This window comes from Felis catus, chromosome B1 (assembly GCF_018350175.1).
Source record: "Felis catus isolate Fca126 chromosome B1, F.catus_Fca126_mat1.0, whole genome shotgun sequence".
NCBI classification, from domain to species: domain Eukaryota; kingdom Metazoa; phylum Chordata; class Mammalia; order Carnivora; family Felidae; genus Felis; species Felis catus.
The window spans coordinates 93,432,202-93,444,249 of NC_058371.1; positions in this window are offsets into that span (position 1 = coordinate 93,432,202).

Genomic DNA, 12,048 nt, shown 5'->3' on the forward strand with positions numbered 1-12,048 from the left:
ACATCCTTGCCAACATCTCTTGTTTCATGAGCTGTTAATTTTTGTCACTCTGACTGGTGTGAGGTGGTATCTAAATGTGATTTTGATTTGTATTTCCCTGACGATGAGGGATATTGAGCATCTTTTCATATGTCTGTTTGCCATCTGGATGTCTTTGGAAAACTGTCTGTCATCTGACCATTTCTTCACTGAATTATTTGTTTTTTGGTTCTTGAGTTTAGCAATTTCTTCATAGATTTTTGAAACCAACCCTTTATCCGATGTGTCATTTGCAAATATATTCCCCCATTTCATTGGTTGCCTTTTAGTTTTGTTCATTGTTTCCTTTGTTGTGCAGAAGCTTTTTATCATGATAAGGTCACAATAGTTAATTTTTGCCTTTATTTCCCTTGCCTTCAGAGACATGTCAAGTAAGTTATTGCTGTGACCAAGGTCAAAGAGGTTGTTGCCTGTTTTTGTCTTGTAACATTTTGATGGTTTCCTGTCTCAAATTTAGGTCTTTCACTCATTTTAAATTTATTTTTGTGTATGGTGTAATAAAATGGTCCAGTTTTATTCTTCTGCATTTTGCTGTCCAGTTATCCCAGTAAGCACAATTTGCTAGAAAGACTGTCTTTTTTCCCCTGGATATTCTTTCCTGCTTTGTCGAAAATTAGTTGACCACATATTTGTAGGTTCATTTCTGGGTTCCCTATCCTAATCCATTGGTCCATGGGTCTATTTTTGTGCCAATACCATACTGTCTTGATCATAATAGCTTTGAAATAAGGCTAAAGCCCAAGATTGTGATGGATCCAGCTTTGTTTTTCTTTTTCCACATTACTTCTGCTATTCAGGATCTTTTATGGTTCCATACAAATTTTAAAATTGTCTGTTCTAGCTCTGTAAAGAATGATGGTGCTATTTTGATTGGGATTGCGTTGAATGTGTAGATTGTTTGGGGTAGTATCAACATTTTAACAATATTTGTTCTTCTAAACCATGAGTGTGGATTGTTTTTCCATTTCTTTGTGTCTTCTTCAATTTCTTTCATAAGCATTCTATGGTTTTCAGCATACAGATCTTTTGCCTCTTTGGCTAGGTTGATTCCCAGGTATTTGATTGTTCTTGGTGCAATTGTAAATGGGATTGATTCCCTGATATCTCTTTCTGTTGTTTCATTATTGGTGTATAGAAATGCAACCAATTTCTTTACATTGATTTCATATCCTAAGACTTGGCTCAATTCATGTATCAGCTCTAGCAAGGTTTTGGTGGAGTCTTTTGGGTTTTCCATGTACAGTGAAAGTTTGACTTCTTTGCCAATTTAGATGCCTTTTTTTTCATTTTATTTTCTGATTGCTGAGTCTAGGACTTCCAACACTAACTTAAACAAAAGTGGTGAGAATGGATATCCCTGTTGTGTTTCTGATCTCATGGGAAAGCTCTCATATTTTCCGCACTGAGGATGATGCTAGCTGTGGGTCGTTCATGTATAGCTTTAAAGACGTTAAGGTATATTCCTTCTCACCCTACCTTCTTGAGGGGTTTTTTTTTCAAAAAAGGATGCTATGGGGCGCCTGGGTGGCGCAGTCAGTTAAGCGTCCGACTTCAGCCAGGTCACGACCTCGTGGTCCGTGAGTTCGAGCCCTGCGTCAGGCTCTGGGCTGATGGCTCAGAGCCTGGAGCCTGTTTCTGATTCTGTGTCTCCCTCTCTCTCTGCGCCTCCCCCGTTCATGCTCTGTCTCTCTCTGTCCCAAAAATAAATAAACGTTGAAAAAAAATTTAAAAAAAAAAAACAAAAAAAAACAAAAAAGGATGCTATATTTTGTCAAACACATTTTTCTGCATCTATTGACAGTATCATTTGGTTCTTATCCTTGCTTCTATTATTGGGATGTATCACATTGATTTATTTGTGAATATTGAACCAGCCCTGCAGCCCAGGAATGAATTCCACTTGATTATGGTGAATAATTCTTTAAGGTACTGTTGAATTCAGTTTGCTACTATCTTGCTGAAAATTTTTGCACCTAGGTTCATCAGGGAGATTGGAGATTGGCCTGTAATTCTTTTTAGTGGGGTCCTTATCTGATTTTGGAATCAAGGTAAAGCTGGCTTCAGAGAATGAGTCTGGAAGTTTTCCTTCTGTTTCTATTTTTTGGAACAGCTTGAGAAGAATAGGCATTTACTCATCTTTAAATGTCTGGTAGAATCCTCCTGGAAAGCCATCTGGCAGAGGATCTTATTTGCTAAGAAATTTTTGAGAACCAGTTCAATTTCTTCACTGGATATGGGTCTGTTCAAAGTTTCTATTTCTTCCCTTTTGGATTTTGGTAGTGTGTGAGTATGTAAGCATTTGTCCCTTTCTTCCAGATTGTCTACTTTTTTGGCATATAATTTGCCATAGTATTGTCTAATAATTGTATTTCTGTGATGTTGGTTGTGATCTCTCCTCTTTCATTTGTGATTTTATCTATATGGGTCCTCTCTCTTTGCATTTTGAGAAGTCTTACTAGGGATTCATCAGTTTTGTTTATTCTTTCAAAAAACTAGCACTTAGGTTCATCCATCTGTTCTACTGTTTTTTGTTTGTTTTGTAGGGTTTTTTGTGTGTGTGTGTGTGTGTGTGTGTGTGTTCTTTTATTCTATATTGCTTATTTCTGCTCTAATCTTTACCATTTCTCTTCTGCCACCTTTGGGCTTTCTTTTCCGCTGCCTTTCTAGTTCCTTTAGCTGTGAGGTTAGATTCTGTTATTTTGGACCTTTCTTACTTCTTGAGATAATCTTGAACTGCAATATATTTTCCTCTTAGGACTGCCTTTGCTGCATCCCAAAGGGTTTGGACTGTCATGTTTTCATTTTCATCTCATTCTATATATTTTTATATTTTTTAATTTCTTCTTTAATTTCCTGGTTGACCCATTTATTCTTTAGTAGGATATTCTTTAACCACCATGTATTTGGGGGTTTTCCAAATTTTTATTGATTTCAAGTTTCAGAGTGTTGTGATCTGAAAATATGCATGGAATATCTCAATCCTTTCATATTTGTTGAGGGCTGTATTGTGGACAGTATGTGATCTATTTTGGAGAATATTCCATGTGCATTAGAGAAGAATGTGCATTGTGCTGCTTTGGGATGAAAAGTGCTGAATATATTTGTTAGGTCCATCCAGTCCAATGTGTCATTCAGATCTATTGTTTCCTTATTGGTTTTCTGCCTACATGATCTGTCCATTGTTGTAAGTGGAGTATTAAAGTCCCCTACAACCATGGTATTATTATCTATACATTTATTTATGTTTGTGATTAATATATGTGGGTTCTTCACAGTGGGGGCATGAACATTTACAATTGTTAGCTCTTCTTGATGGATAGACCCCTTAATAATGATATAATGCCCTTCTTCATCTCTTGTTACAGTCTTTGTTTTAAAAATCTAGTTTGTCTGATATAAGTATGGATACTCTGGCTTTATTTTGATGACCAGTAGCATGATAGATGGTTCTCCATACCCTCACTTTCAATCTGCAGGTGTCCTCAGGTCTAAAATGAATCTCTTGTAGGCAGCATGTAGATGGATCTTGATTTTTTATCCATTCTGATACTCTGTGTCTTTTGACTGGGGCAGTTAGTTCATTTACATTCAGAGTGATTATTGAAAAATATGGATTTAGTGTCATTGTGTTGTCTGTAGGTTTCGTGTTGTGGTGATGTCTCTGGTCCTTTGTAGTCTTTGCTGCTTTCCACTCACAGAGCCCCCTTAAGATTTTCTGCAGGGCTGGTTTAGTGGTCATGAATTCCTTTAGTTTTTGTTTGTCTGAGAAAGTCATTATCTTTCCTTCTATTCTGAATGACAGCCTTGATGGATAGATTCTTGACTGCATATTTTTCCTATTCAGTACATTGACTATTTCCTGCCATTCCCTTCTGACCTGCCAAGTTTCAGTACACAGGTTTGCTACTCCCCTGTAGGTTAAGGCCTGTTTGTCCCTAGCTGCTTTCAGGATTCTCTCTTTATCTCTATATTATACCAGTTTCACTATGATATATCATGATGTTGACCAGTTTTTGATGATTTTGAAGGGAGTTCTCTGTACCTCTTGGACTTAGATGCCTGTTTCCTTCCCCAGATAAGGTAAGCTCTCAGCTATAATTTGTTCAAATAAACCTTGTGCTCTTTTCCCTTGCTCTTCTTCTTCTGGAACTCCTATGATATGAATATTATTTTGTTTTATGGAATCACTTAGGTCTTTAATTCTCCCCTTGTGGTCTAACAATTTCCTTTCCCTCTTTTTTTCAGCTTCATTATTTTCCATAATTTTATCTCCTATTTCACCTATTCTCTCCTCTCCTTCTTCCATCCTTGCTGTCACTGCATCTAGTTTATTTTGAATCTCATTTACAACATTTCTTCATTAATCATGACTATTTCTTAGGCCTTTGATCTCTGCAGAAATAGATTCTCTGCAGTCTTCTGTGCTTTTCTCAAGCCCAGTTATTACTCTTCTATTATTCTGAATTTTTGTTCAGATATATTACTATATGTGTTTTGAGCAAATCTCTGTCTCTCATTACTCCCTGGAATTTCTTTTGAGGATAATTTTTCCTTTTAATCATTTTGGCTAGGTTTCTGTCTTTTATGTGCTTTAATAGCTTCTTATGTGCCTTGTTTCTCGAATACTGCTATATTAAAAAGTGGTCATACACCTAAGGGCCTGACACTTCAGGAAGTGTTTTTCAAGTTCCAATCTGTTGTGTGCACTCTGTTGTTGAGTATTTAGCTGGTCTATACCACTGGTTAGTCTTCAAACAAAGCTCCTCCTTACTTATAGTGGTGGATAGTTTAGACTTTCCATCAGGTATGCTTTGATTTGTTCTTGAAGTAACCGTGGAAGAAAGGAAAGGGCCAGGGACCTGATCCCATACAAATAGAACAAAGAAAGAGGCAACAGAAAAAGTAGAGAATCAAGGAAACTGTAAGGCTTGATACAGAGAGAAAAAGGAAGACAAAGGAGGAGGAGATACAAAAAAGGTCCAAAAAGAATAGAGTAAAAATGCCCAATTAAACAGAAAAAAAAGCTGAGAAAGAAAAAAAACTTATATGTATATCTATATATCTATATCTATATCTATATCTATATCTATATATCATCTATCTCTAATTGACGAAAAATACAATCAGAAACTTGAGCCTGATTCCAAAGGAACAAAAATAAGAAAGCAGAAAGAAAAAAAAGAGGAAAGATAAAAGAGGTAAAGAAAAGAGAGAGAGAGAAAAGGAAAAAGCATGGACTAATATACAAAACCTTAGGACTATTGTCTGTTTGTGCCTGGGACTGTTGACTGCTGGTCTGGAGGAGAGGCCCTCTGGTTTGGTGAGTGTCAGTCCAACTCTAGTAGATAAGCAGTTGTCAGGCATGGAGTGGCGGGGTTTGTGTCAGTGAATCTTGCCTCCACTAGGGGCCCGCTGTGTTTCTCCCCGAAGTCCCATTGTGTTGTGTTGGGGAGAAAAATGGCGGCACCCCAACCTCTCCTCCCTGGACTGGGTGTCCCAAACCACTCTGTTCAGTAAGCCTTCACAGAGTAGTGCAGGCAGCTGGCTTGTCCTGCTCCACAGTCTTCTGCACCTCCTAGGTACTCTGCTGGGATTCAAAATCCAATGTTTTTTTGTTTTTTGTCTTTTGGTTATTTTTAATAATGTTTTTATTTTGGAGAGAGACAGAGAGAGAGAGAGAGAGAGAGAGAGCACGTTATCTGGGGAAGGGAGAGAGGGAGACACAGAATCAAAAGCAGGCTGCAGGGTCTGAACTCATGAACCTTGAGATTATGACCTGAATCAAATATGGGCGCTTAACCAACTGAGCCACCCAGGTACTCTGATGTCTTAAAGGATCCCACATCACATGAACCCTGTTCTGGGGTAGCACCATGCAGCCCTGGCACCTGCAGGGTCTTTTGTCCTTTTGGGGGGCAATATATCCTTTTCCCACAGTATTCGAGGAAGGGGACTGTTCTCTCCTAGTGTGCCCTAGATCGCTACTGCTTCTCAGGGCTGGCTCCCCTCCCCCCATGCGCATACATGTTGCATACTTCGGTCCAGAAAAAATTGTGCACTTTTGATAACTCAGATCCTAAGTCTGTTTGCAAAGTAGAGACTGGTACTTTCTATACTTTTCATTCCCCAGCCCATGGTCTCTGGAGAGGTTTTTCTCTTGTCCTAACCCAACCCTTGTCAGACACCTCTGTTCTGACAAGCTGTCTCCCTCCACCTGTGGAAAATTTTCTGTCATTCCACAGATAGATTTCCTGATAGTATTCTGACCTCAGTACAGCTGTGCTTGAGGGATGAGGGAAATCCTGGTCCCCCTACTTCTCTGCCATCTTAACTCCTCCTCTCAAAGATGTATGATTGATTTAGAGTGATATGCAAAATAATTTATTAATACTGTTGTGGTGACAAAGATTATGTGGCTTTAGATTTGTGGGAGTCAGTGGAAAGTAGGGTAAATAATATGTCTTTTAAACTTTGGAAAAACAAGTTTATTAGAAGGACATATAGAACCTTCCTATCTGAAAAACTTCCTGGTTTCTTTACTTATATCCGGTAAGAGCCAGTGAGAATGCCATTAGAGCCAAATACAGAGAGCTTATGCCAAACTACTAGCTGAAAAGCACATAGTGCTATTCATTGTCAGTGAAAGTAGAAATTAATCTTTAGAGATTGCTAGAAAGTTTCTCTATGTCAGGCCTAATTTCTCCTTCCTCTAGATGCTCAAGTTTTTAAAATAATTTCTGGTGCTCTCAACTAATGAGTCAGGCAAAATAATTGTGAATATAATAATGTACATAATATTGGGTATGTATATATCCAATGTATATATTATGTGTATTTATACTCGTATTTTTATTTTTGTTTTGTGGGCTCTCTTGGTATTATAAATACTGTATAAAATTAGACATTTAAATGAATGTTGCACAGCATCTGAGCATCTGAATGTTACCCTAAAGTGGTTAGCTAATCTTTCATCAATTATGGGCAGCCCGAGTTCATTTTTAAAAATTAATGAACAGCTTTTTTGTCCTCAAGTAATATTTAAATGCACCATATGAAAAGTGGAACTCTAAAACTTCCTATTTCACCTTTGAAAAATTCTGAACCCATTCTTGTTATTTTTAAAAGCCTGAAACTCTTTATTTAATCTGAGAATTTAGGTAAACTATCAAAAATAAATTATTTCCACTTTTATGAGAAGAAAATACTAGATGGCAAATCTACTTTTAGGAAACTACTTCTTGTTAAGAAGGAAGAAGTTCCCAAACAATTGTGCATCAGGAATGTTGCATCTCATGGCTCAGTGAAGAGCTAAGTCTCCCTTTTCCCTTAACCGTGTCCTGGGCCATGCTTCCATTCTCCACCCAGGCCCATTCCACTACATATTGAAATTACCATTTCTCTGAAGTGAGCCAAAGCGATTTTTTTCCCAACATGCCGGAAACCTTACTTATGACATGTTATTTACTATGGTAAATAAAACAGATTATTCTCCCTAAGATTTAAATAGCAACATTAACTTTATTTGCATCCTGGCTTAGTAGTTCACGAAGGCAATGTTAGTAATTAGCATTTTTTCACTGTTAGTGTTTAAATATTTATGATTCTTGTGCTCTGCTCCACCTTTTTTATATTCAAGTGCTATTTTGCACAAGATGAAAATTGAACATAGTTGAAAGGAAACTCCATATTATGCTTCATACCTCTATTTGAGACAGTTACTAGCTCTTCCTTGAGGTTGACCTGCCCTGATGCTGCACCGATTCAAATTATGTAGTCAAGCCGGTAACATCCTCCAAAAGATCAATCCAATCAGCTAACTTCTAACTTCTTCCTAGCTCATGCATGCTGCCAACACAAATGTTATCATGGGACAGTAACTATGGTGATTGCTTTAAAGTTATTGTAAGTAGAATGTTGGGGAAGAGAGAGGCAAGCAAAACTGCCTCAGCAATAAACTAAGAATAAAACAATTTGATTTCAATTAGGAGAAAAACAGAATAGTGTTTCACCACCTTCTCACCAAGAGACATAATGTTCCACTGCAGAAATATGTTTGGAAAAAGTTATCTCTCTCTCTCTCTCTCTCTCTCTCTATATATATATATATATATATATATATATATATATATATATATACAAAATGGATGAGTAGGCATATATAATTATACATAAAATAGATGAATGGGCATTAAGATTTCCAAGTATTGTGTACTCCTGTTTAAGTGCTATAAACAGTTTGAAGTTTTAAGTAATGGTATAACTGAGATTAGTATCCCAGTTTGAATGTTTTATGCCTAGTCCATCTGCTTAATTTAGTATATAAGAAAAGAGATAATATACTGGGACCATTCTTTCTATATGTATCAACAGAGAATAAACAAGGAAAATATTTTCAGTGAGAAGTTCAGGAAGGATGTCTAGATGCAGAATTCTTGCACATATAATGCTACTTATGTATATGTCTGTGTATGAGTAAGAGATTAAATGATAGATACATGATTGATAGATATATAGATAGATAGATGATAGATAGAGATAGATAGATAGACCTCAGTATGTCTCTTTAGCCTGAGCCAAAAAAGGAAAGCAATAATTAGACCAGCTGTCCTGGTTTTTCTTATAAAACTAGATTAAAGGATGCCAACAAATCGGATTACACTTTGAGATTAGCCATCTGAAATTAACTGTCTCTTTTTCTCTGCTTTCACTCAAGACAATTATGACCATTCAAGTTTGGATCTTAGACCCTAATGTCAACAAATTAGTGGGAGGCAATCAATAGCACAGCTTCATTTTGAAATGAAATATTGGATCATATTGGAGCAATTTGAGCAACAACAACAACATAAAATTTGGGGTTGGTGCTTCTGCTTTTTGTTTTCCAAAAGAATAAAAAGGGGCTGGGTATAAAAATAATATATCCCCATGGGAGGTATCTTAACATAACAAGAAAATCCATGCTTCAGAAAGCCAAAACCCTTAAATAATGTTTGACTATCAAAACCTACACACTTAAAGTAGTATTTTCTTCATTAATACTGAATTTGATTTTCTAACTCTGTCTTACTTTCTATCTCTCTTTCTAGTTTTTGTTCCCTTCTTCCTAGTAGACAGAGAACACTGATTTCTAATATATCATTAGTGATAAATTTAATTACAAGTTTAGAGCACTGTGGCAAGCTGAATATTGTCACCCCTAAGATGTCCACATCCTAATCTCTGAGACCTATAAATATGTTACCTTACATCAGTCTATATCAGAAGGAGACAGAAAGGTTAGTCAATAGTAAGTGATGAGACAACAGAAGAGGCAGGTTGGAGGGATGTGAGAAAGTGACCATGAGATGAGGAATGCAGGTGGCCTCTAGAAACGGGGTAAAGGCAAGGAAACATGTCTTCCAAAGCCTCCAGAAGACACACAGTCCTTCTGGAATCTTGATTTTAGATTTTGAGCTCCAGTACGGTGAGAGAGAAAAAAATGGTCCAGGGACTGAAGGTTATTTGATAGAGCAGCAATAGAAAATGAATACAACTACCAAAGGAGATTCAGAGACAGAAATCCCTTTTTAGCTCAATGACTGAAGAATTCACTGGAAGGAAAACTATAAGTGAATAGTTCTTTGAATGGTTTATAGGATTTCATTTGATGGATATTGATGGAGTTGTGCTCTTCTGTTGCCCTGATCTTAATAATCAAAGACTGCTATGTGTGCTACTAGTTTTGAATTATAAGTGATCTAAAATCACTGTTATTGGTAGTAGTTCAATGTTACTTGAGTGAATTAAAGCAAGAGTGAATGAACATATAGGTGTCTTGTAAGGAAATAATATAAATATCATTAAAATTGCAATTAACACTACATGGATAGAAAGTATTATAAAGTACAAGGGTAGAAGACTAGATATTGAGACTCATTTAATAATTATCAAAATCATATATCTGGGTCTCATTTTTTTGATTTGCAAACTGAGAAGACAGAAGTAGATGTTCTGTATGATTTTATTTCATATAAAGTAGACACCTAATAAAGGTACTTTAAAGCATAGTAATAATTAAATGTTTTCATTCATCTGATATTTGTGACAAAAATCATATTTTAAATTTTAATACACATATAGTTTATCTTGCTATATTGTTACTAAGCAGATTTTCTATTACTAGATACGGAGTGTGGCTATGAGAGTAAGCATTTCCATCAACTTCCTAAATCATGCTGAGATTTACGTTTAAAATACAGATTACCCGGCTTTGCCCTTTAATGTCGATTTCATTGTCTTTATGAAAGCACTGAGCCTGCAATTTTATTAAGTGTGTCAGGAAATTCTTAGTCTCCAGAAGTTTAGGAATCATTGCACCAGAGCATTTAATCCATATTTTTGACCTACTAATTACTAATCAGGCAAAATAGCTTTAAAAGCATCAAACCATTTATTATCAGCACAGACACCATGCGGTAACTGATCAAATTGTGTACACTCTGAGAAAAATTTACTGAGGCTGCGATTTTTTGTTTTCTTTCAGGTCTAAGGAGAAAGCTTAATTAAAGCTAGCAAAAAATATGAGAAGAAAGCTGTCAGTAAAAGCAAAAGAATAACACAACTGAAGTAAATATGTTTTTGAGCATTTTTAACGATTTTTTAATTGAGATATTAAACTTTTGAGCAAACATTCAGATTTGTGTATGTTATGTGCGTGTACACACATAAATAAAAACCCCTCACTCCCAATGACTATTCTCAAATATTTTAAAGTCATGGAGGGGCGCCTGGGTGGCTCTGTTGGTTAAGCATCCAACTTCTGCTCAGGTCATGATCTCGCGGTCCGTGAGTTCGAGCCCCGCGTCGGGCTCTGTGCTGACCGCTCAGAGCCTGGAGCCTGTTTCAGATTCTGTATCTCCCTCTCTCTGACCCTCCCCCATTCATGCTCTGTCTCTCTCTGTCTCAAAAATAAACGTTAAAAAAAAAGATTTAAAGTCATGGAATCAATCTCATTTAGAACTGCATTAAAGACTGTAAGATACCTAGGAATAAACCTAATCAGGGAGGTAAAAGATCTGTACTCCAAAAAACTATAAAACGGTTATGAAAGAAACTGAAGATGAGACAAAGAAATGGAAAAATAAGGGCACCTGGGTTGCTCAGTCGGTTAAGCATCTGACTTCAGCTCAGATCATGATTTCGAGGTTTGTGAAATCAAGCCCTGCATCGAACTCTCTGCTGTCACCACAGAGCCCACTTCAGATCCTCTATGCCCCTCTCTCTCTGTCTCTCTCCCACTTGCTCTCTCTCTCTCTCTCTCAAAAATAAATAAAAACATTAAAAAAATCCATGCCTATGAATTGAAAGAACAAATATTGTTAAAATGTCTATACTACCTAAAACAATCTACACATTTAATGCAATCCCTGTCAAAACACCACCAGCGTTTTTCACAGATTGAGAACAAACAATCTTAAAATTTGTGTGGAATCACAAAAGACCTTGAAAGCCAAAGCAATCTTGAAAAAGAAAAGCAATGCTGGAGGCATCACATTCTGGACTTCAAGTTGTATTACAAAGCTATAGTCATCAAGACAGTATGGTACTGGCACAGACACATTGATAAACCCAGAATGAGCCCACTATTATGTGGTACATTAATCTTCAACAAAACAGGAAAGACTAACCAATGGAAAAAGATAGTGTCTCCAACAAATGATGTTGGGAAAGCTGGACAGCAACATGTAAATGAATGAAACTAGACCACTTTCTTACACTATACACAAAAACAAATTCAATATGGATGACAGACCTAAATGTGAGAAAGGAAACCATCGAAATCCTAGAGGAGAACATAGGCAGTAACCTCTTTGACATCAGCCATAGTAACTTCTTACTAAACATGTCTCATGAGACAAGGGAAACAAAAACAAAAATCTGCTATTGGGATTTCATCAAGATAAAAAGCTTCCACACAGAGAAGGAAACCACCAATAAAACTAAAAAGCAAACTTTGGAATAGGACAAGAT